Genomic DNA, 25,295 nt, shown 5'->3' with positions numbered 1-25,295 from the left:
CGAGACCTACTCCGGCTGTCTTCGGGGAGAGTGACGTGCCAGGGCCGGCCGTCAATCATCCTCCCTCTCCATAGGCACGCTCATTCCCCGCGGGAGCCAAAATCTTTAATGTACAAGTACACAGTGAGTACGGGGGTAAAAAAATCGGGACAGGCATACTGTAGCTCGCGCTACAATGCCTGTCTCGATGGAAAAATGATGTAAGTGAGGGTGAACTACCGCTTTAACTTGCTTATTGCTTGCTGGTTCCATCTGGTGGACGTTTTGGAGTTGAGCCCATGAAAGCTGTTTGCCATTTACTCTGTGGAGGATATGCTTTTTGCTTTTTGACCTAGCCACAGGTCGAATCGCTGAGGTGAGAGGCCATCCATTAGCCTTGGTGGAGGATAATCCTGTCCTATGGGTCACAGATCTGATGAAGATTTCTGCACTATTTATCACTATTGTGTTTTTCGGAGCACCTTTATCACTTTGCACTTTATGGACTCTTTTTATTAAGTTTGATCAATTGTGTTATTATTTTTATTTTTAGATTTATGTATTTGCGCTGCACTATTTATTTATTTATGGTGCAATATAGTCTGAGATGTACCTCTTAGCATAGGCAACAGGTGAAGGTCTCTGTGTAGCAGCCTTTAGTCCTAACTCTTCAGCCAGCAGGGGCGGACTGACAACTCATGGGGCCCCCGGGCAATAGAAGATTATGGGGCTCTTCTGGCTTACAGATGGCCACCACGCCAGGAGGCAGTGCAGAGGCAGGGCAGCTAAAATCTTGGGATATTCACATTAAAAGCATGTCAGTTTCGGAAATATCAGGGACAGATCTAAAAAAAACACAGATTTTTACATACTGTCCCTGGTTTTACTGAGCCTGGCAACCCTGATGGGGCCCCCTAGTGGCATGGGGCCCTCGGGCAGTGCCCGAGTGACTCAATGGTCAGTCCGCCCCTGTCAGCCAGCTAATGTTGGAGCCAAGTTGTACCATTGGTGCACATGAGAATAGTCTCTGTCAAGCCTGCAAGAAGCAAAAAGGCTACTTGATGTCTGTATAGCCAACTCCTAAAGGGCTCAGTCCCACCAGGTGACGTCGCCGGGTTGCCCCTCCCTTTAGCTATTTAAAAAATGTCACATGGCGGAGCAGGCAGACCACGGGAGTGTTTGTCGTGAGCAGGGCTTTAAAAAAAAAATTTGGGTCCGGCAGTGGCGGCGTCGTTGTGATTGACAATGGATCAGGGGAATTTTTAATTTTTTTTTTAAATAAAGGACTTGTCAAAACCTCTTGTACTGTCTTTATTCACTTTTACACTTTACGGTGATGTCACATGGAGAAGGGCCTCCGCGTGATGTCATCTGATGGCCATGCCCCCATCAATATCTAAGACCTGCTTTACATCGGCACGGACAGATCAGCCGAACGCAGCATCGGAAGAGGGTCGTCGGTGGGAGCAGCGGCAGAGGAAGACGCATACAAGACAAAGAAGACAGGAGAAAGAAGAAGAGTGGAAGAAGTGGGAGAAGGAGAAGTCCGGAGGAGGAAGATGCTGGAGAAGATGAAGGAAGACCGGTGGAAGAAGCGAGGAAGAAGTTATTTTTATTAAAATAATTATACTACTGTATTTTTGTATACTGTATACTACTGTATTTTTTCACACTACACTTCTTTTTTTTGGTGAGTGGGTAGGGGTTCCCAATACTCATTCACATGGGGGGGGGGGGAGGCCGGGATCTGGGGGCCTGCTTGTTAAAAGGGGCTGAAATAACAAGGATGTGTTTCTGGACAGCCGCACTCTTGAACAATAGTTGACTTTATTAAAAATTCGGACAGCACTACAAGCCACAGCAATCAAAACTTTGGATAGCTGACGCGTTTCGCTCTATATCAAGTGTTATAGCTATAGCATAGATATAGATATAGTGTGAAACGCATCAGCTGTCCAAAGTTTTTGTTTGCTGTGGCTTGTAGTGCTGTCCGAATTTTTAATAAAGGCAACTATTGTTCAAGAATGTGGCTGTCCAGAAACAAATCCTTGTTATTTCTGCTCTGCTGATTGCATTGTCCGCACCTGAGATCTCTGTGGGATGGAATACTACTGAGGTTTCTACCTGGAGTGGCCACCCTTCTCCTCTCTGTCAAAAGGGGCTACCGGATTCCAATAAGCCACCACCCATTAACATCGGGGGCAAGGTGCTTTGGGGGGGGGGGCGCAGAGCATGTCCCCATGTTGAGGGCATGTGGCCTGGTATAATTCAGGAGGAGGGTGCTCGCTTGTCCCCTCCCTGTCCTGACCTGTCGGGCTGCATGCTCAGATAAGGGTCTGGTATGGATTTTGGGGGCACTCCGCGCCATTTTTTTTAGCGTGTGAGTCCCCTCCGAATCCATACTAGACCCAAAGGCCTGGTATGGACCAGGGAACATTGCTCTAATGTGAACACCTAGCAGGTGATGTATGCTAAACGATTTTTTTGCTGTTTTCTTTGTCAAGTCAAACTATGCTTCTGTTGGACAGCCAAAACTGTATTTTAGGTATAAAATTTATTAGTATGCTTTAAACAAGAATTCTAGCTATGTTTTTGTTGCATAGTTACATTGGTCCAGTTGGACAAATGTAGGTATGCATATGCCATACCTGACTGAAAGGAAAATTATATATACTACTATACTAACTAAAAGGTTATTCAAGATCTGTAATGAGTTAACGGTACCTATCTATCTAGGGGATTTATTCCTTTACATATCTCAGTTCCACATGAGACACACACATCACTGTGGACGCAATGCAGGTCAGACACAGAATGATGCGCTACTGGTCATTTTTTCCTGGTTCAGTATCTTAAATACAGTATGTTATCAGGATATGACCAGGCAATGTTTACACCAATTAAACCAATAGACAAATGTCCACCCATTGCTTGTCACCATAACAAGACAAACTCACTTTTATAGAATTGTTATTATATTGTTATATTGTTATAAGCGAGGGAATCGGGGGGCATCAGTAACCAAAACTGCAGTATTTTTTTCCTCATGACACATCACAGGAGTTAAAGCGGTTGTAAACTCATTAAAAAAAAAACCCTGCAAGACAAAGGCATAATGAGCTAGTATGACAAGCATACTAGCTCATTATGTATTACTTACCTTAGATCGAAGCCCCCGATGCTGTCCTCGTCTCCCCCTCCAGCCACAGCCATCTCTCCTGGAGGTTACTTCCGGGTATCGCCGCTCCGGCGCTGTGATTGGCCGGAGCGGCGATGACGTCACTCCGCGCATGCGTGCGGGAGCTGTAAAAGATGGCATTATCCTTTCTTAAAAACTGCATTTACAGTGCATCTGCACCGATGTCTACGGCGCGCATGCGCCGTAGACATCGGTGTACACCTTTTGGCAAATATCTCCTAAACCGTATATTGTATATTGCAAACACCTACAAGTAAGCCTAAATCTAGGCTTACCTGTAGGTGCAACTCACCCAAAGAGGGTTTACAACAACTTTAACAGAGGACAGAATTAAAATTAGAACTGGGAATCTTAACATTAATAAATCACCGGGACCAGATGGCTAGCATCCAAGGGTACTTGGAGAACTCAGTTAACTAGTTGCCGACCAGAGCCCGTAGCTATACGTCGGCTCTTTAGTGCGGGTGCCCGGCGGGAGAGATCGCCGCCTGGCAACCCACGATTGCTTGTTACAGAGCGGGGAACGGGAGCTGTGTGTGTAAACACACAGCTCCCGGTCCTGTCAGGGGGGAAACGCTGATCCTCTGTTCATACAATGTATGAACAGAAGATCAGTGTTTCCCCTAGTGAGGCCACCCCCCCACAGTAAGAGCACACCCAGGGAACATACTTAACCCCTTCCCCGCCCCTAGTGTTAACCCCTTCACTGCCAGTGGCATTTTTATAGTAATCCAATGCATTTTTATAGCACTGATCGCTATAAAAATGCCAATGGTCCCAAAAATGTGTCAAAAGTGTCCGAAGTGTCCGCCATAATGTCGCAGAACCGAAAAAAATTCGCTGATCGCCGCCATTACTAGTAAACAAAATATATTATTAAAAATGACATAAAAATACCCCCTATTTTGTAAACGCTATAACTTTTGCGCAAACCAATCAATAAACGATTATTGCGATTTTTTTTATGAAAAATATGTAGAAGAATACGTATTGTCCTAAACTGAGGAAAAAATACTTTTTTTATATATTTTTGGGGGATATTTATTACAGCAAAAAGTAAAAAATATTAATTTTTTTCAAAATTGTCGCTCTATTTTTGTTTATAGCGCAAACAATAAAAACCGCAGAGGTGATCAAATACCACCAAAAGAAAGCTCTATTTGTGGGAAAAAAAGGACGCCAATTTTGTTTGGGAGCCACGTTGCACGACCGCGCAATTGTCAGTTAAAGCGACACAGTCCTGAATTGCAAAAAGTGCTCTGGTCTTTGGGCAGCAATATGGTCCGGGGGTTAAGTGGTTAAGTAATTGCTGAACCATTTTTTCCTAATCTTTACTGACAGTCTAATGACTGGATTGGTACCAGCTGATTGGAGAAAAGACAAAGTAGCACTAATATTTAAAAAGGGCCCAAAATACATCCCTGGGAATTGCAGACCAGTTAGCCTAACATCAAAAGTATGCAAGCTCTCAGAGGGGATTATGGGGATGATAAGGGACTATATACAATATTTTAGTAATGAGAACGGTATCATTAGCAGTAATCAGCATGGATTAATGAAGAATCATTGTTGCCAAACCAATCTATTAACCTTCTATGAGACGGTGAGTTGCCATCTAGATAAAGGAAGGCCCGTAGGCGTGGTGTATCTGGGTTTTGCAAAAGAATTTGACACAGTTCCCCATAAACCTTTACTGTACAAAATAAGTTCCGTTGGCATGGACCATAGGGTGAGTACATGAATCGAAAACTGGCTATAAGCGCAAGTTCACAGGGTGGTGATAAATGGGAAGTTCTCTGAATGGTCAGGGGTGGATAGTGGGGTCCCCCAGGGTTCTGTGCTGGGACCAATCCTATTTAATTTTTTCATAAACGACCTGGAGGATGGGATAAATAGTTATTATCTGTATTTGCGGACTATACTAAGCTAAGCAGGGCAATAACTTCTCCACAGGATGTGGAAACCTTGCAAAAAGATCTGAACAAATTAATGGGGTGGGCAACTACATGGCAAATGAGGTTTGTCACAGAATGTCCCCGCACTCTGACCGAGTGATTTCGTCATATACCGCTTCCTATCAGTCTGGACATAGATATCACATATTTCAGTTGCCTTCAACACACAATGAGACGAGACTTGTCTGTGTGCTAAGTATGGAGTCTTTAATAGAACCAAAAACACAATCTTATATACAGTAAAGAGGAGGTAACCAGAACAATAATTAACATGAGCTAATTTATCTAATCATTTAGCCAGACGAGGTGACTAGACGCCCCGGCTCCTCATTCATCTGCTGTACAATACACAATCTCTTAAGTGTAAACACAGGACATCTTCACACACACAATAGAGGCAATTAGCACAAAGAATAGAGAGATAGCTGGAGGTGAGGACATTAACATCCAGCAGTATGAAAGAGTCACATCTACAATTAACCCGTTGAGTTCAGAATCAACCAACTTAAAATAGTCCTACAGATCTTGGAATATAATGTGGATAATAAATACATAATAATCCCATCTCAGGTAGTCCAAGATATCATTCTTCCGGCATCCTATGCCCCTAGTGGTCATAGGATGATTTTAGACATAAGAAGGTCTGAGTCTGTGACAAGGTTTAATGTAGAAATCTTTTAAATAATTTGGGTGGCAAAAATATGAATGCAATCTATACACTGGGGGGAGAAAATCTGTAGATGATGGGCTCAGCAATGACATGCAATGCCAAGCTGCTGCTAACAAAGCAAACATAATACTGACATGCATTAAACAGGGGATCAACTCCAGAGATAAAACAAAAATTCTCCCACTCTACAAGACTCTGGTCCAGCCGCAATACTGAGATAATCTCACACACATAGGTTGGACTTGATTTCAACCTCACCTACTATGTAACTATGTAATTGACATATGTTTGTCACCCTTAGTAGCACCTACTAGTAATACACATTGTTTAAATGTATATATCTGAAGATTATTGTACAATCTTAAAGTTAATTCTCGACACACTATCAACATTTGTGATTACATTCTGTAAACATATTCTGGTTGTATTGCCAGACTGTCTGTTATTCTAGTTCTCTCGTTCAGTATCATCTTTTTTATGATAACAGTGTCGCCACTAGGGATGAGCTTCGTATTCGAGTCAAACTCATGTTCCACTCGAACATCGTATGTTCAATCGTTCGTTGAATTACGAACGTTTTGGGCCGTTCGCGTTGTGTTTCACGGCCCATAATTCACTGCGGCATTGCAGTGCATTGCTGGCTGATGATTGGCCAAGCATGCACTATGACCCGCATGCTTGGCCAATCACAGCTTGCAAAAAACGGACAGCCATAATTGGCCAAAGCCAGGGTGGTTTGGCCAATTATGGCTCAGGGGGTTTAGTACACGCCCCACACTATAAAAAGGCGCCTGCAGGTCGGCCTTGTGTAGTGTGTTGCGGTGGATAAAACAGAGAAGACAGAGAGAGAGAGAGAGTGTCATTTTTAGGAGGTAGATAGAGCAGGCAGGCAGGCTGGTCAGGTAAAGTTACAGTGTGTAGAGGATATATATGCATCCCAGGTGTTGTATATATATTTATACACTGTATAGTTTAGCAAGATCTGCACTTTCTAATTTACTGGCAGGCAGGTGATTGTGCTAGCTGCAGTATTCTCACGTAGTGTACTGCCCGTGTCCTCTGCAGTGTGCACCTAAAGCTACGTGGTGTGTGTACTGTCTGTGTCTGTGCTATTTTTCTCAATGATGATTTTCATCCATATTGCAGGGACCAGACATTACATTAAAGCCCCAAGCAGTTTTAAATTACTTTTTTCTTATGGTAATCTTATTTTTTGCAAGGACAGTTCTAAACACGTGCCACTTCACAGGCAAACTATAGACACCCAGCAGGTACGATATTTAAAGGATTTTTTTTCACTTTTCATTAAAATCACTGCTCCAGAAAAAACTACTGTCTTCAAAACTTTTTTTCCATTGATACATGTTCCCTGGGGCAAGACCCAGGTTCTCAAAGAAGTTTTACGACAAAAACTTGCATTAGGCTTTAAAATGAGCACTTTTGAATTCGAACATTCGAGTCCCATAGACGTCAATGAGGTTCTAAATGTTCACGCGAACGGTCGGTCCGTTCAAAGGTTCTGGTAAAAACCGAACGGTGGGTGTTTGGCTCATCCCTAGTTGCCACATATGAGATTTTTTTTTTAGCTAAAAGCAAATGTTAAAGTATCACTCTAAGTTAAGTCACAGTAAGGCCCCTTTCACACTGTGACGTTTACAGGCTCTTTTGCGCAAAAAATAGCTCCTGAGAAGCACCTGTAAACTGCCTTTTCTGATGCCCCAGTGTGAAAGCCTGAGTGCTTTCACACCGGGGCGGTGTGTGCTTGCAGGACAGGAAAAAAAGTCCTGCAAGCAGCATCTTTGGGGCGGTAAAGGAGCCCTGCATTTAGCGCTCCTAAACCTCCCCTCCCATTGAAATCATTGGCCAGTGTTGCTGAAGCACCTGCAAAGCGTTTCAGCAGCAGAGCTTTGCGGCCACATTTAATCCTTTTTCGGCCACTAGCGGGGATTAAAAGTTCCCCGCTATCGGCCAAAAAGTAATGCTAAAATGTGTGAAAAGCCCAGCTAAAATAAGCGGCGCTTTACTGCTAACGCGGCCAGCGCCTCAGTATGATAGTGCCCTAAAGCACAAAGTAAGTACATGATTAAGGGGGGGTTACAAGAACCTTACACCTGACCAATCAGTGCAGTATCACTGTAGTAGCCCACCCTATTATTGTGATCCTCTCTGTCTTCCAGATCCTGTGCCAAGCGGCAGCCCTGCTGCATAATAACCACAGGAGGTTGCACGCTCAGCATGGGCACCATTGAAACATTTTATATTTTTCTCAGTGAATACATACATTTCTCTAAATGAAAGAGGTGGAAGTCGGGACATCACTGCTCTGCCTCTCCATCTTGTTCAATCAGAGAATGAACAAATGGCGCCCATTTCAAGCCAGCGATCACCAGTGGTTACCATGCAGCCAGGCACAGTACCTGAAAGATGGCAAAGATCACTGTTATAGTGGCAGGTACTACAGCAATTCTTAGCTTCCACAGGAATCGGCCAGGTATGGAAAATGCATACCTACTTTTATTCAAGGTGGACCAATATGAGTATGAAAAAAAAACCAATAGCCCATACTTAGAATTTAGCTTTAACCACTTACCAAACACCTATAGAGTTTTTTTGGCATGCGGTGAGCATATAAAGAGCAGTTACAACATTTCCCAAATAATTTATGTTTATAAAATAGGAAATAATATGGAAACATTAGTGAAGCACTTTCTAACCAATCTCTTAATTTCTTGTTACATACCTAATAATTGAAAATAGTAGGTAACCTGAAAAAATGCGCCCTCCTGATTACCCACCGCTGCGCTGATTAGAAGATATTGACTGGATAAATCTAGCTGCTGTTTAAAAATATGACTGTGTACAAATAAATATTAATGACTACACCCTCCAATAGAGTGTCAAAAAATATTAAGAGTGCTGCAAGAATATATGTATATTCTTCTAAGTGAAACAATAAATCAAATACATTCAAAGTGACAAATGAGATTTGTTCTGACTGACCGTGTCAAAGGGGCTTATGGCTCAGTGCAGGTAACCCACAGGTGCATTGCTCTGCACCTGCCGATCAGTTTGAAAGCAGCCCAGTAACCACTGCAGAACAGATATGCCCATATATACACTGTGATTTTAGTAATAAACTTACCTTTAATAACAGTATTTTATTCTATTCCATCTCAGTGCAGGAGGTCACGGGCCACATCAGAGGGCTCCGTGGGCCACATGTGGCCCCCGGGCCACTGGTTGGGCACCCCTGACCTAAATGAACCTGTGAAAACTAAAAAAAAGTGAAATCATAAAAAGTTCATATATATGAGCGATCCTATGATCTTCAGGGTCTTCCACCACACCACAAGTGTTCAGTGATCCCGTCACCAATCACAATGGCCACTCATCAAAACAATATGCCTCACACTCGCGTGCTTCGGCTGACAAGCTTAAATCAAACACCTCTCCAATGAGTTTAGATGAAATTCAGTATCCAATGATGTGATCCAAATGATTCCACACGGATGATAAGGAAGAGAAAAAAAGAGGAAGTGCACAATAGTGTGATACCGTATAAACAGTTTTAATAAAATACCACGCGCAAACTCCAAAAGTTGCACTCACAAACAAATTACAATTCCAAGTCTTAGTGACGAAACATGTCGGGGTGTGGCCACACAGTCAGTCTTTGAATCAACGTGACGCGCCAGGCTGTGCAGCGCTCCAAGCTTGTAAAATCATCAGGAGAACCAGCCCTTACATTATAAAGGAGTGCAATATCGTGGAGTGGTGAGATTTCCCCTGGCTATTCGGAGGTCCGCCGTGACCAATTTCTAACCAGTTGAGGATTTTTGAAGGAAAATTTGTGTTGCTGTGATTCACTGCTTGGAATTTTAATTTGTTTGTGAGTGCAACTTTTGGAGTTTGTGCGTGGTATTTTATTAAAACTGTTTATACGGTATCACACTATTGTGCACTTCCTCTTTTTTTCTCTTCCTTATCATCCATGTAGAATCATTTGGATCACATCATTGGATACTGAATTTCATCTAAACTCATTGGAGAGGTGTTTGATTTAAGCTGTCAGCCGAAGCACGCGAGTGTGAGGCATATTGTTTTGGTGAGTGGCCATTGTGATGGGTGACAGGATCACTGAACACTTGTGGTGTGGTGGAAGACCCTGAAGATCATAGGATCGCTCATACAGTATATATGAACTTTTTATGCTTTCACATTTTTTTAGTTTTCACGGGTTCATTTAGGTTATATTAATCAATTTGTACTATTGTGATATCTCATTTGCCACTTTGAATGTATTTGATTTATTGTTTCACTTAGAAGAATATACATATATTCTTGCAGCGCTGTTAATATTTTTTGATACTCTATTGGAGGGTGTAGTCAATAATATTTATTTATACCTAATAATTGTTTGCTAAATTATCCCATCATTTAGAAAAGAGGTGATTTGCAGTGAGCACAAACAGTTAAGTGCAGGTGATGCACATGGAAAGCTACAAGTGCAAACCTAACCACTGGCATGTGAACTGTCATATTCTGTACTGCATAGCTACCCCATCAGTGAGTTCCCAGCCTTTTGCCAGTCATATCCAGAATGACAAATGATCTATTGGTCACGGATTTAACTATTTCAAATCTTATTATTAAAAATAATTGTTAAACACGAGGAAAAAAGATCGATTTGGTCAAGTTCATTCAGCTTTTCGTGATGTCAGATTTTTAAAAAAAATTGATGGAAATAGTTATTTGCTGAGTGGTTAGCACGTGGGCATTTGGTTAATGAAAGAAATTATTTTTTTTTTCACAAAAACTCTTGTTATAATGGAGGATAGTATTGTTACATGTACGCAATTTTCAGCAATGTGAGCCACCTACCACCAGAAGTTTCTGTGAGCATTGTAAAAGGTTGCCTTGATCACATCTGTTATCTTTGTAGGTGAAAGATCATTGAAAGACTAAAAATTGTATTGTGGGGCCAGATATAGATTAAACCTCCAGTTCTCCAAGACCCCTTACCCCTCCGCTGTAGTTCCCATTTAATCAAATAGTGTTTTAGAGCTAATAAAGAGAATTGATGCAATACAGTAATTGACTTGTCTGTTATTTAATGCAATTGGGAGCCTAGGTAATGCAATTACTTAAGTGGATTTGCGTCTTTCAAATTATTCCCACAACTTCAAATACACCCTCATCTAAATTAGTTTTTAAGCTTTATACCTAAAGCTCTACATTAAACAATAATGAAGACATTGTGCTTGCAAACGTTTTAATACCCATGAGAATGACAGATTTACAAGGTATGAAAATGTCAGTTTTACTAAAGTTCATGTGACACACCCAATGTAAAACATCTAGAGTATGTTCCAAAAGCCATCTTTGGGTGTTTTTTTTTAATCTGTCTGTTTTATTGCTTAAAGCATTTTTTTTTTTTATGTAGGACAAGGGCATTCCATAATAAGGGTTTTGTGAAAATTTGGCTTACATTTTTAGGCGGGTCCAGAGCAGTATAGCTAGACATTTAGCACAGTTTGTACAGATCACTAATCTCCAGTTCTCAAATAGATGTGTCATATGTTGAGTACACATTCATTTTCCAAAAGTCCTCAGTGGCAGGTTGGGGTTGTACAGATCTCTAGTGCCTAATTGTATACACAGTGGGCCAGATTCTCAGTCAGCGGCGTAATTTTGTGCGGGCGTAACGTATCCGCTTTACGTTACGCCTCCGCAACTTAGACGGGCAAGTGCTGTATTCTCAAAGCACTTGCTCCGTAAGTTGCGGCGGCGTAACGTAAATCGGCCGGCGTAAGCCCGCCTAATTCAAATTTGGATCAGGGGGGCGTGTTTTATGTAAAACTACTGTGACCCGACGTGATTGATGTTTTTGCGGAACGGCGCATGCGCCGTCCGTGGAATTTTCCAGTGTGCATTGCTCCAAAGTACACCGCAAGGACGTCATTGGTTTCGACGTGAACATAAATGACGTCCAGCCCTATTCACGGATGACTTACGCAAACGACGTAACTTTTTCAAATTTCGACGCGGGGAACGACGGCCATACTTAACATTGCTATGCCGCACTTATGCCTCATATAGCAGGGGCAAGTATACGCCGGGAAAAGCCTAACGTAAACATCGTAACTTTACTGCGTCGGCCGCGCGTACGTTTGGGAATTCGCGTATCTAGCTAATTTGCATACTCGACGTGGAATGCGACGGAAGCGCCACCTAGCGGTCAACAAAAAAATGCAGTTAAGATCCGACGGCGTAAGAGACTTACGCCTGTCGAATCTAATGGATATCTATGCGTAACTGATTCTAAGAATCAGGGGCAAAGATACGACGGGTCGGATTAGGACTTACGATGGCGTACATGGCGCTGCGCCGTCGTAAGTCCTTTCAGAATCTGGCCCAGTATGTTATGTGATCCTCTTTAACCACTTATGCCCCGGACCATATTGCTGGTCAAAGACCAGAGCACTTTTTGCGATTCGGCACTGCGTCGCTTTAACTGACAATTGCGTGGTCCTGCGATGTGGCTCCCAAACAAAATTGGCGTCCTTTTTTTTCCCACAAATTGAGCTTTCTTTTGGTGGTATTTGATCACCTCTGCGGTTTTTAGTTTTTGCGCTATAAACAAAAATAGAGCGACAATTTTGAAAAAAAAAATATTTTTTACATTTTACCATAAAAAATATCCCCCAAAAATATATAAAAAAAATATTTTTTTCCTCAGTTTAGGCCGATATGTATTCTCCTACATATATTTCGTAAAAAATAGCAATAAGCATTTATTGATTGGTTTGCGCAAAAGTTATAGCGTTTACAAAATAGGGGGTAGATTTATGGCATTTTTATTAATATTTTTTTTTTACAAGTAATTGCGGCGATCAGCGTTTTTTTTTTTCGGTACTGCGACATTATGGCGGACACTTCGGACACTTTTGACACATTTTTGGGACCATTGTCATTTTTATAGTGATCAGTGCTATAAAAATGCATTGATTACTATAAAAATGCCACTGGCAGGGAAGGGGTTAACACTAGGGGGCGGGGTTAAGTATGTTCCCTGGGTGTGTTCTAACTGTAGGGGGGGGGGGTGGACTCACTACGGGAAATGACTGATCGCTGTTCATACATTGTATGAACAGACAGTCAGGCATTTCTCCCCTGACAGGACTGGGAGCTGTGTGTTTACCCCTAGTGGCCGCTTCACGAGGCGACATAGAGCTACGGGCTCTTGCGCAGGAGAGTCGACCTGCCGCCGTAGAACTGCGGCGGCTGGTCGGCAACTAGTTAAAGTGGAGTTCCACCCAAAAATGGAACTTCCGCTTTTCAGAATCCCCCCTCTGGTGTCACATTTGGCACCTTTCAGGGGGAGGAGGGAGCAGATACCTGTGTAATACAGGTATTTGCTCCCAATTACAGGCATAGGTCGTGACCTACGCCATGTCCGGCACCTTTGCCATCCCCCCCGCTGTCTTCTGGGAGACACACAGGTCGCAGAAGACAGCAGGTACCAGTGGTATTGCGTAGTGCGACTCATGAATGCGCAATAGAGAACCAGGAAGTGAAGCCGCAAGACTTCACTTCCTTATTCCCTTACGGAAGATGGCTGCACCTCCACCCGAGAGCCGATGGACAAATTGGCTTTGCGTGCCGACATCGCGAGCACACAGGACAGGTAAGTGTCCATATATTAAAAGTCATCAGCTGCAGTATTTGTAGCTGCTGACTTTTATTCTATTTTTTTCAGTGGAACTCCGCTTTAAGACTAATCGGAATCCTAATTGGAAACACCCTGAAAAATGCAGAGATGTAGCCAGTGTGTAGTCACTGCATGACATACACATCTCCCATTATCCATACTAGAAAACCTTCATCTGTATACCGTATACATTTCAACATCCAGGTTTTTTCTTTGCATACAACAAATTTTTCTGAACCAATGTTAGAGATTTCAATTTTTATAGTGGTTTTGGTATCATTGGTTTGTGGACATCTGTAAGGCCGCGTATACATGATCAGTCTATCCGATGAGAACGGTCCGAAGGACCCTTCTCATCGGTTAACCGATGAAGCTGACTGATGGTCTGATGTATCTACACACCATCAGTTAAAAAAACTTTCAAGTCCAACGCGGTGACGAAAAACACAACGACGTGCTGAGAAAAATAAAGTTCAATGCTTCCAAGAATGCGTCGGCTTGATTCTGAGCATGCGCAGGTTTTTAACCGATGCTTTTGCATACTAACCGTCGATTTTGACCTATCGGTTAGGCGTCCATCGGTTCAATTTTAAAGCAAGTTCTAAAATTTTTGACCGAAGGATAACTGACCGATGGGGCCCACACACCATCGGTTTGGACCGATGAAACGGCCCTTCAGTCCGTTTTCATCGGTTTTGACCGACCGTGTGTACGCGGCCTCAAAGTCTGTTTTTTTTAACTGATCCTCCTGATGATTAATATCAGGAATGTAAAGTGTAACTCCAGGCAAATAAAAAAAACACCTTAAAGTGGAACTCAACTGTATCTCAGTACCACAAACTGAAAACACAATTTAATTCATTTTTAATATTCAAACTTAAAACTTGCCCATTCATTAACATCTCTATGTTTTATTTTGTTGAGAAATCACTTTGAAAAAACACCCCCTCTCCGCATTTCTAGCCTCAGCCATCTTGAGTAAGGGCAGATGTTTCATGTAGAATTTACTTCCTGGAATCCATCTACCCTTGTAGCTTCAGCATTCAAACGGGAGGGTGTGCTTAGCTAAGAAAGTCCCTCCTCCAGATGATAGAAAAAAAGAAAGGCCCATGAAGACTCCTTTGACGTATGACATTATTTGGAGCTAGGCCTGGAAACCAGGAAGCAAATAAATAAAATAAATAGTATAAAAGGGTTAAACCAAATCAATATGTTATGCTCTATTATCTATTTACTTATAGATAGGGAGAGTTTAGTTCCATTTTAATCTAGTTATGTTTTTATTAAGAAACAAATATAGAATACATATTCAATTATAATTATCTATAGTCCCGTCTACAACAGCTCACAAACTGGAAATAAATTGTTTACCCATGGCAGTTAATTGTAATAGAGTTCTCAAGTTATTTAATTCAGTAAAATGCGGAAAAAATTGGACTTGCAGATTCCATATTACAGTAAAACCTCGTATTGAGAGTGACGTGGTGTACAAGTGTTTCGCTATTTAGACTATTTTTTTTTTAAATCCTGACTCAATTTACGAGCGTTGAAAATGAGCAGGATTCAAGCCTCTGGGATTTGCAGTACCGCATGCGGCCAGTGGTGCAGGGGTGAAGGTGACGCTCGGAGCTGCTCTCAGACACTCGGAGATGTTCAGAGACACTAGGAAGCACTCCTTTCCTGAGTGTCTCCGAGTGTCTCTTGGTGTCTGAGTGTCTCTGAGCATCTCTGAGTGGTCTCCGAGCATTTCAGAGTGTCTCGGGAACCCCCCACCTCTGGCCACATGCGGTACTGCATACACTAGTAGTGACACTGTAACAAATTATCCATTAATTCCTATGGGGAAACTCGCTTTGATATACAAATGCTTATAATTACAAGCATTATTCCTGAAACAGATTATCCACTTCCCGACCGCCGCATGTAAATGTACGTCCACAGTATGGCACGTATAGGCACATGGGCGTTCATGTACGTCCTTGCCTTCTAGCGGGTGGGGGGTCCGATCGGGACCCCCCCCCGCTACATGCGGCGGTCGGGTTCGCTCGGGGAGCGATCCAGGACGACGGCGCGGCTATTTGTTTATAGCAGCTCCGTCACGATCGCTCCCCGGAGCTGAAGAATGGGGAGAGCCGTATGTAAACACGGCTTCCCCGTGCTTTACTGTGGCGGCGCATCGATCGTGTCATCCCCTTTATAGGGGAGACACAATCGATGACGTCAGTCCTACAGCCACACCCCCCTACAGTTGTAAACACACACTAGGTGCACCCTAACTCCTACAGCGCCCCCTGTGGTTAACTCCCAAACTGCAACTGTCATTTTCACAATAAAGAATGCAATTTAAATGCATTTTTTGCTGTGAAAATGACAATGGTCCCAAAAATGTGTCAAAATTGTCCGAAGTGTCCGCCATAATGTCGCAGTCACGAAAAAAATCGCTGATCGCCGCCATTAGTAGTAAAAAAAAAATAATTAATAAAAATGCAATAAAACTATCCCCTATTTTGTAAACGCTATAAATTTTGCGCAAACCAATCGCTAAACGCTTATTGCGATTTTTTTTACTAAAAATAGGTCGAAGAATACGTATCGGCCTAAACTGAGGGAAAAAAATATTTTTATATATGTTTTTGGGGGATATTTATTATAACAAAAAGTAAAAAATATTAATTTTTTTTCAAAATTGTCGCTTTATTTTTGTTTATAGCGCAAAAAATAAAAACCGCAGAGGTGATCAAATACCACCAAAAGAAAGTTCTATTTGTGGGGAAAAAAAGGACGCCAATTTTGTTTGGGGGCCACGTCGCATGACCGCGCAATTGTCTGTTAAAGCGACGCAGTCCCGAACTGTAAAAACACCTTGGGTCTTTAGGCAGCATTTTGGTCCGGGGCTTAAGTGGTTAAGCTTGTAATCCAAGGTACTAATGTATATTTAACCACTTCCCGACCGCCGCATGTATATGTACGTCCACAGAATGGCAGGTACAGGCAAATGGGCGTACAGGTACGTCCTTGCCTTTCCGCGGGTCGGGGGTCCGATCGGGACCCCCCCCCCGCTACATGCGGCGGTCGGGTTCCCTCGGGGAGCGATCCGGGACGACGGCGCGGCTATTCGTTTATAGCCGCTCCGTCGCGATCGCTCCCCGGAGCTGAAGAACGGAGAGAGCCGTATGTAAACACGGCTTCCCCATGCTTCACTGTGGCGGCGCATCGATCGTGTCATCCCCTTTATAGGGGAGACACAATCGATGACGTCAGACCTACAACCACACCCCCCTACTGTTGTAAACACACACTAGGTGAAGCCTAACACGTTCAGCGCCCCCTGTGGTTAACTCCCAAACTGCAACTGTCATTTTCACAATAAAGAATGCAATTTAAATGCATTTTTTGCTGTGAAAATGACAATGGTCCCAAAAATGTGTCAAAATTGTCCGAAGTGTCCACCATAATGTCGCAGTCACGAAAAAAATCGCTGATCGCCGCTATTAGTAGTAAAAAAAAAAAAAAATTATAAAAAAGCAATAAAAATATCCCCTATTTTGTAAACGCTATAAATTTTGCGCAAACCAATCGATAAACGCTTATTGCGATTTTTTTTTACCAAAAATAGGTAGAAGAATACGTATCGGCCTAAACTGAGGAAATTTTTTTTTTTATATATGTTTTTGGGGGATATTTATTACAGAAAAAAGTAAAAAATATTGCATTTTTTTCAAAATTTTCGTGTTTTTTTTGTCTATAGCGCAAAAAATAAAAACCGCAGAGGAGATCAAATACCACCAAAAGAAAGCTCTATTTGTGGGGAAAAAAGGACGCCAATTTTGTTTGGGAGCCACGTCGCACGACCGCGCAATTGTCTGTTAAAGTGACGCAGTGCCGAATCGCAAAACCTGGCCTGGGCATTTAGCTGCCTAAAGGTCCGGGGCTTAAGTGGTTAAGGGTAGGAGAACTAAACTGGGTATAAAAGGCAGTTGCAACTCCTTATGTGCTTGCATGTTAATTAATTTTGAGAACAGCCTGGGCTGCTGATTAAAGGGTCATAGGCAGCCCTCCCATACCGAGCCCCTGTGCTGAACTGATGGTGCCTGCTGTCTTTATTATCTTCCCATTCTCTGGTCCCCCTCTCTCTACTCCACATCCTACTTAGACTACAATTCGCAGAATCTCTTACATTAGGCAGTGGGGCATGTCCATGTGAAGCTCTCGGTGCAGGAAGTTTGTAGCTGTAAATGTGTCAAGGGGATGCTGTGGGTGCAGAGTGAGGTGTAATGGGGGTGCAAAATGGGAATTGGTTGGGAATATAGAATAAAGGTAATGGGGGTTGCAATGGTTACAGAGTGTGGAATAATGGGGGATGCAGCACAACAGAGTGGCATGCAGGGGGTACAGATTGAGGTTTTATGAGCGTAAAGAGAAAATAGTAGGGGATGCAGGTGGTGCAGCGAGGTAGTAGTGGGTGCAAATTTGGGATAGTAGAGAATACAGGGGGTGCAGAATGAAGGGTAGTGGGGGATGCAGTGTTTGCAGAATGTCAGGTGCTGGGGGATGCAGGATAATGGGGAAGTGGGGGGTGCATGGGGAGACACTGGGAAGAGGAGCCTGTCAGACAGGCTGTATAGGGCCCCATTGTTTATAATGGTTGGCCCTGGGAAAAACAATACGAAACGTGTGCCTTTTTTTATTCAGAAGACTTTTGGACTAAATATCCTAATCTAAGCATCCCAAACTTTACGTAGGTCTGTTTATTCTTTCCATCACATTTTAGAATTGCCAAATTACCATTCCAGACCCCAATACAAGTATCGTACATCCACCATCTTAGTACAGGGTAACATTGCCAAGGTTAGGAAATAATTTCCAAAAGCTTTTTTTTATGTTTTTTGCTAAGTTTATTGAATATGCAGACTTACACAGAACATCAAGACACAGACAACATTACATTTTTAATCACTCGTGTGCTTGGTATTGCTTCATTTGAGTCTTTCATGTCGATTTTATTTTTTACATCCTTGTTGTTGGGTCTGGCATGGCTCAGGAGGGCAGGGGGCGCATGGATCTGTGCAAACAAAAAATGATATTATGAATACGTGTTATTCATTTGTTTTCTTAACTGACCACATAAAATATTTACACTTCCCCACATTGTGACTTAAGAGGAAAACCTGGTATTCCCTAGTCACTTTTGTTGTCTTACAGAAATAATTATATAGATGTCAAATTTTGCCTGTTTTTACTACAGCCCGTACACCATAAATTAGTATGGCATCCCTAAATATACTCCAATACAACACTATAACCAGTCTAGTTATACTGTCTCATTGATCCTCAAGCCCTGAATAACAGAAGCCATGGTTTCCATACATTGAACTGGTGATGGCCAACAAGCCTGAAACAGCTGTATGTAATTTGGAGTAAATGGCCCTATAATTCTAAAGCCCAGTTCCAGGCAACTAAAGAGATTTGTCAGGTTTCTGTGGTGCGGAGTCTAAACCCCAGCCTGCTTCTTCACCAGGGCCTCTGATGATGGGGAATGGGGATGGACTTGCAGAAAGATAAAACCTGTTTGCAGCCCTTCGGTATGCCCAGCTGAGATGTGGAGACCACTACATTAAGCAGAGTACAACGACAGAAGAGAGTCCGGGAAACAAGCTGAGGTCCCTTCCCAGGGCACAGGAAGTCAGGCACTGAATACACCTAATAGTAGGCAAACATAAGCTCAGAAAACTGGGAAGTTGCTTATGCATTGAGCATGTGTTATATAGGGAAGCAAACTGGGAGGTGGGCCAAGAAGTGATAGAAGGGGGAAAAATATAAACCCACAGAATTTCAGGTGATGCCTATAGGTGGGCACAGAAGTATTGCAGCAAGGATTCTGTATTTACTACACAGTAGCAGGATGGGACTTTAACCATGTAACTATTGGCTGCATGCTTGTTCTGGGTCAGTGACTCACGAAATAGAGAAGATAGCATCAGGATGGAGCCTGTATATTTTAAAAACAAGTTAGCAATGACCACTACCGTAATTCCCACATTTACAGGTTCACTTTATAGTGTATGTCCTGGCAAAATATTCTGTGCCAGATTCACAGAAAAAGTACGCTGGAGTATCTGCTGATACTCGGCGTACTTTCAAATTTGCCGCGTCGTATCTTTATTTTGAATTCTCAAACAAAGATACGACGGCATTTGGCTAAGATCCGACAGGCGTACGGCTTCGTACACCTTCGGATCTTAGGATGCAATACTTTGGCGCCCGCTGGGTGGAGTTTGCGTCGTTTTCCGCGTTGGGTATGCTAATTAGCTGTTTACGGCGATCCACGAAGGTATGCGCGGCCGCCGCATTCTCTTACGTCGTCGCTAGTCGGCTTTTCCCGTCGTAAAGTTGCGATTGCTATTTAGGTGGTGTAAAAATAGACAGGCCATGTTAAAGTATGGCCGCCGTTCCCGCGTCGAATTTAAAATTTTTTTTTTGCGTAAGACGTCCGGGAATAGGAAAGGACGTAACGCACGTCGCCGTTCAAAAAATTACGTTGGTGCAACGTCATTTCGCGCAAAGCACAACGGGAAATTTCAAAACGGAGCATGCGCAGTACGTTCGGCGCGGGAACGCACCTAATTTAAATGATACACGCCCCATTTGAATTAGGCGGGCTTGCAACGGACGGCTTTACACTACGCCGCCGCAAGTTTACAGGCAAGTGCTTGTTGAATCAAGCACTTGCGCTGAAAACTTGCGGCGGTGTAACCTAAATGACATACTTTACGCCGCCGCAAATGTATGTGAATCTGGCCCTCTGTGTTTGTTTTAGATTAGAGTAAGAAAGAGTTAGAACTTTTGTCAGGTTTTTACTGCAATCTGGGACATTTTACTAGAGGGATGCAAGGACAAATCTGGGACATCAACACAGACAAAAATAAAAAAATATAATTTTTTTCTTCTGTCTGTATCTCTATTGCAGATTTTCCCTCACTTCCGGTCTGGATAATGGCAATAAATTCCAGCTCAATACATAATAATGACATCTGTAAATGATTGCTGATGTTTACTGACTCACCAGCCTTATGGCACTTTGGTGCTTGGTCCTGACATTGTTGCACTGAAAAAGAAAAGTAGGGACATTATTAATGATGCCATGTGTTTTTTAGCCCTTAGATCACCACTGTTAGTAATAATAATATATATAAAATTAAAAGAACAATTCAAAAAGTAAACACAAAAGCTGAATTTGAGAAAAGTGCCTGGTAGCAAATATTTGTATATCTTTGATCTCTGGTGGTGATTGATTAAAAACATATTCTTACATAATATACTGTACCTGAACATGTTAAAGCAACATTTTTAGAAAGGGTTATAACGTCTGTCAAGTTTTTACTGCAATCTGGGACATCAACACAAACATAAATATATAGATATATTTTTTTAGTATAGCAGGGGAAGAGTGTTTTTTTCTGACTGTCTCTTTTGCAGATTTCCCCTCACTTCCTGTCTGGATAAAAGTTAAAACACTTTCAGTAGGACAGGAAGTGAGGGTAATTCTCTAATGGACTAGCAATAAAACCTGAGAGGAATTCTGATTCTTTCCCACTCTGTCCAAAGCTAACAAAACTAGAAAAACAATGTGTTTAGCTTACAGTTTAACCCATTACATGATTGAACCCATTACATGATGATCACATTCTTGTAGCTGCATTATATTTAATATATTTAAAATCATGGAAATTGAACAAAAAAAGTGTGACACCTTTTTTTGCTTTATGCCCTGTACACACGATAGGATTTTCAGTAAAAAAAAGTTGGATGTGAGCTTTTGGCCGGATATTCCGACCGTGTGTATGCTCCATCCAACATTTTCTGTCAGCAAAAGATTGAGAGCAGGTCCTCTATTTTTCTGACGGAAAAAGTTCTTGTCGGAAATTCCGCTCGTCTGTATGCAATTTCCGACGCGCAAAAAAACACACATGCTCAGAATCAAGCAGAAGAGCCGAACTGCCTATTGAACTTCATTGATCTCAGGCTCGTCGTACGTCTTGTACCTCACTGCGTTCTTGACGGTAGGAATTTCAGACAAGATTTGTGTGACCGTGTGTATACAACACAAGTTTGAGCCAACATTCCGTCAGAAAAAAATACACGGTTTTCTTTTGTGTACGGAGCATTACAGATGTCAGAGCTGAGAGGCAATGCTGGAGATTCCGCTGTGGCACCTTGTTACAGTATTTTAAAGAGAATGACAAACCCACCTGATCCTTCTATCTACTGTGGTCCATCCAAAACTGAATTGTCAGTTTTGAATGTATGTACACTTTAATATTTAAGTTAGGCCAAAAGGCTAGCTGGCATGTTTTAAAAAGGTGCATGCTGACCCGCAGTAGCCATGCCAATCCTGGCTTTTTTACCTAGTTAGCCACTGATCTACATAGCGCCCAACTGTTCGTGATTTCAATGGACTGTCCCTCATTCGGAAAAGTCCCTCTTTCCTCCTCATTTTGGTCTGATCTATAGAGTTGTATATAAAATGCACTACTTATCTATCAAAAAGTGTTTCCCAGTGCAAAACCTTTCATCCAATTTCTAAATTGCTGTGTTTGTAAATTCCAACAACCGATATATAGGAATAGTAAAAAACACTATTAGGTTTAACTTATCATTTTTTGTACAATTCTCCTTTAAGGGGAGCATGGCAGGGGGGTGTCCTATTCTTACATACTTTTTCTAATAGGTGTCCCTCATTTCTATCTCAGAAAGTTGGGAGGTATGAGAGCAAGAGCCTAGGCGGACATGATTGGACTCTTGTACTATATACTTGTCCAGGCCTGTGATTCTCCAGATACTAAAGCCCCATACACACTATCAGTTTTCCTGCAGGTTTTTCTCTTCAGGTTTACCAAAATCATCTAATTTGAGGTCAAACCTTAAGAGTTTCAATTTGTATGCAATCAGGCAGGCCCTTGCACTACATGGTTTTGGTAAACCTGAAGAGAAAAACCTGCAGGAAAACTGATAGTGTGTATGGGGCTTAAGACCTAAATTGTAATGCCTTTTTTTCCATCTTAATCTTTTTAGGAAGGTTTACTTCCTTTCCTGTAAACTCAACAGTAAGTGAAAGAATATCTTTCTATTGTGAAGGAAATCCACTTCTAGACAGATGGCATACAAACAAGTATCCCCCCCTATTGAAAAAGGTCCCCTCTTTTCCTGTATTGAAGGCAATTCACAAATTTGGATCTACCCTCAGTTTTAATCCCAGGGACATTAGTGATCAGGATAATTATAGAGAGTGATTCTCTATAATAATGAGGACACAGACTGTAATAAAATCCTGACAACGTTTTTACGCCCTCACCACTCTATCCAAATCTAAAAATGTTTTGCCTTTAGTAATACTTTACAATTAGTAAGCAGTGGCTGCCCACATAATTAAATGTTGCCTTAATTGCAGTGGAAATAATTTACTACTAATGTGTTCTACAAAATTATTTTCACAAAATAACCTAATGGCAATTTATTCCAGCTAAATACTTAAAAATTTAATTTTTTAAATGATTTTTGATGTTTACTGACTCACCAGGTGGTGGGCACTTTGGTGTTTGGTCTTGACATTGCTGCACTGGTTTGCATGCTGAAAAGGAAAAATAGAGACATTATAAATAATTCCATGTATTTGTTAGCCCTTAGATCACTACTGTGAATGATAATATATAAAGGTTTAAAGATCAATTAGAAAATAAAACACTAACGCTGAATTTGAAAAAAAATTGTCTAGTAGCAAATATTTCTATATCTTTAATCTCTTACGGTTTCTCAGACTTACAGCAGCATATTTGTATGGCACAAAAGAACAGCACTAAAAAATTATCGGAGAAAATAATGTGCTTGCTGATAGTGATTGATTAAAATGTATTCGTACATAAGATAGCTGAACAGTTTGAAGTAACATTTCTATGAAACAGACATGGTAATTTAGGTTTTTAATGAATTATACTTAAACTAACAAGTTATCCCTTATACTAAAAAAATAAGTTATTCTTTTATACTGGTAACATAGAACTTGTGGATTTATATTAACACATCAATGTTGTAGACACCAAAACAGGGTAAGGTCAGTCAGTTTTCCCAATATTTGAAAGATTATATAAGCATAAAATGCTACTTACGGTCCTGGGATTTCTGATCATGGTGTCCATGATGCCCATGATGTCCATGATGTCCATGGGGTCCACCTTTAGTTGAAGACATTGCTGTTGGCTGGTGTTAGCAAGTAAGTTCAAAATTACTTCAAAGGAATAGTAAATTCTGTTGTGAATCAGTTGAACCTGTTGCTTTTATACCCAAGTTGTTTCCTGTTTGTAAAGGGGAAGTTGAATCCCTTGAAAAACCAGTTTGATTTTCTCCAATTCATGTTATAGAGAAACCTATTTAGCAAAAATAATTATAATGTTCAATAAAGGAATGGGTGCTGCCTCCTTAGTATCATTTAGCTGCCAATTAGCCAAATATTACATTAGTTGTAGATGACTCATTAAACATCAGGTCAATAATTCCATAGCTGATACTATGACTGAATTATTACATCGTTACAGAGTGCCACATTTTTGTTGCGCAAACCATGAAGTGCCCTTTACACAATTTCAGAAAAAAACTTCTTTCCTCCAACCTCAAATTGTGACTGCATGCCCTCACCAGGGACATAGGCATGCGCAGGGAGTGTGCCAGGCCCCTGCTGATATTGCACCAATGCTCCTGAATGGGGTTCCTAAAAATGTTAAAAAAAAATATATATTACAATAATAAAAATAAAAAGCTACTGGCCAGGGACCTAAGATTAAAGTTAAATATGAAGTGCCAGAATTTAAAAAAATAAACACTAATGCTTACCTACCTGCTGCAGGGTCAATCTGATACTGCAGCTGTCCTCCGCCGGCTCTAAGCCAGAAAACTGAGCGATATTGTTACAGATTGCTCATTTCTCGGTTCCACTTTGTGCCCTTCCCCTACAGCATGTCAGGCAGTGGAGAGGGAGAGTGCGGCTGGCGCAGGCTCTCAAAGGTGTGCTGACAGGCTGACCCAGCTTCCTGTAAGGCATCTGGATGGATCTCAACATCGTAGGGATCTCTCCAGAGTCTGGAGCGGCTCTGTGACATCAGTCTTAGCTTTAGCCCTCTGTCCACTGATTCTGTGACCCTCACAGTGCTGTGAAAAGTAATTGCCCCCTAAACCTAATAACTGGTTGTGCCACCCTTGGCGAAAACAACTGCAATCAAGCATTTGCAATAACTGACAATGACTCTTTCACATTGCTGTGGAAGAATTTTGGCCCACTCTGCTTTGCAGAATTGTTTTAAGTCAGCCACATTGGAGGGTTTGAGCATGAATGGCCTCTTAAGGGTCATGCCACAGCATCTCAATCGGAATTTAAGTCCAGACCTTGACTAGGCCACTCCAAAACCTTTATTTTGATTTTTTTTAAACCATTCAGAGTTGGATTTGCTGGTGTGTTTTGGATCATTGTCCTCCTGCATAACCCAAGTGAGCTTGAGGTCACAAACTGATGGCCAGACATTCTCCTTCAGGATTTTCTGGTAGAGTGCAGAATTCATGGTTCCATCAATTTTGGCAAGTTGTCCAGGTCCTTCCAAAAAGTAAAATTCTAATTTTGTCTCATCAGTCCACAGAATATTTGCCCAACAATCTTGGGGATAATCAAGATGTTTTTTGGCAAAAGTGGGACGAGACTTTGTGTTCTTTTTGGTCAGCAGTGGATTGTGCTCTCCC

At 41.8% G+C, this 25,295-nt stretch overlaps 1 long non-coding RNA gene across 1 annotated transcript; it reads right to left on the bottom strand.

The window, feature by feature from the left end:
- Positions 1–18,385: 18,385 nt before the first annotated feature.
- LOC120909010 lies at positions 18,386–23,835 on the bottom strand. Its single transcript, XR_005741210.1, has 4 exons — positions 23,678–23,835; positions 23,089–23,142; positions 20,578–20,619; positions 18,386–18,576 (listed from the first exon to the last, which is right to left on the bottom strand). It is a non-coding gene; the product is annotated as an uncharacterized LOC120909010 (long non-coding RNA).
- Positions 23,836–25,295: the final 1,460 nt, after the last annotated feature.

Source organism: Rana temporaria, chromosome 8 (assembly GCF_905171775.1).
Source record: "Rana temporaria chromosome 8, aRanTem1.1, whole genome shotgun sequence".
Taxonomy (NCBI): domain Eukaryota; kingdom Metazoa; phylum Chordata; class Amphibia; order Anura; family Ranidae; genus Rana; species Rana temporaria.
Note: the sequence above shows the minus strand (reverse complement) of the source record. Positions and strands in the feature narration are given on the sequence as shown.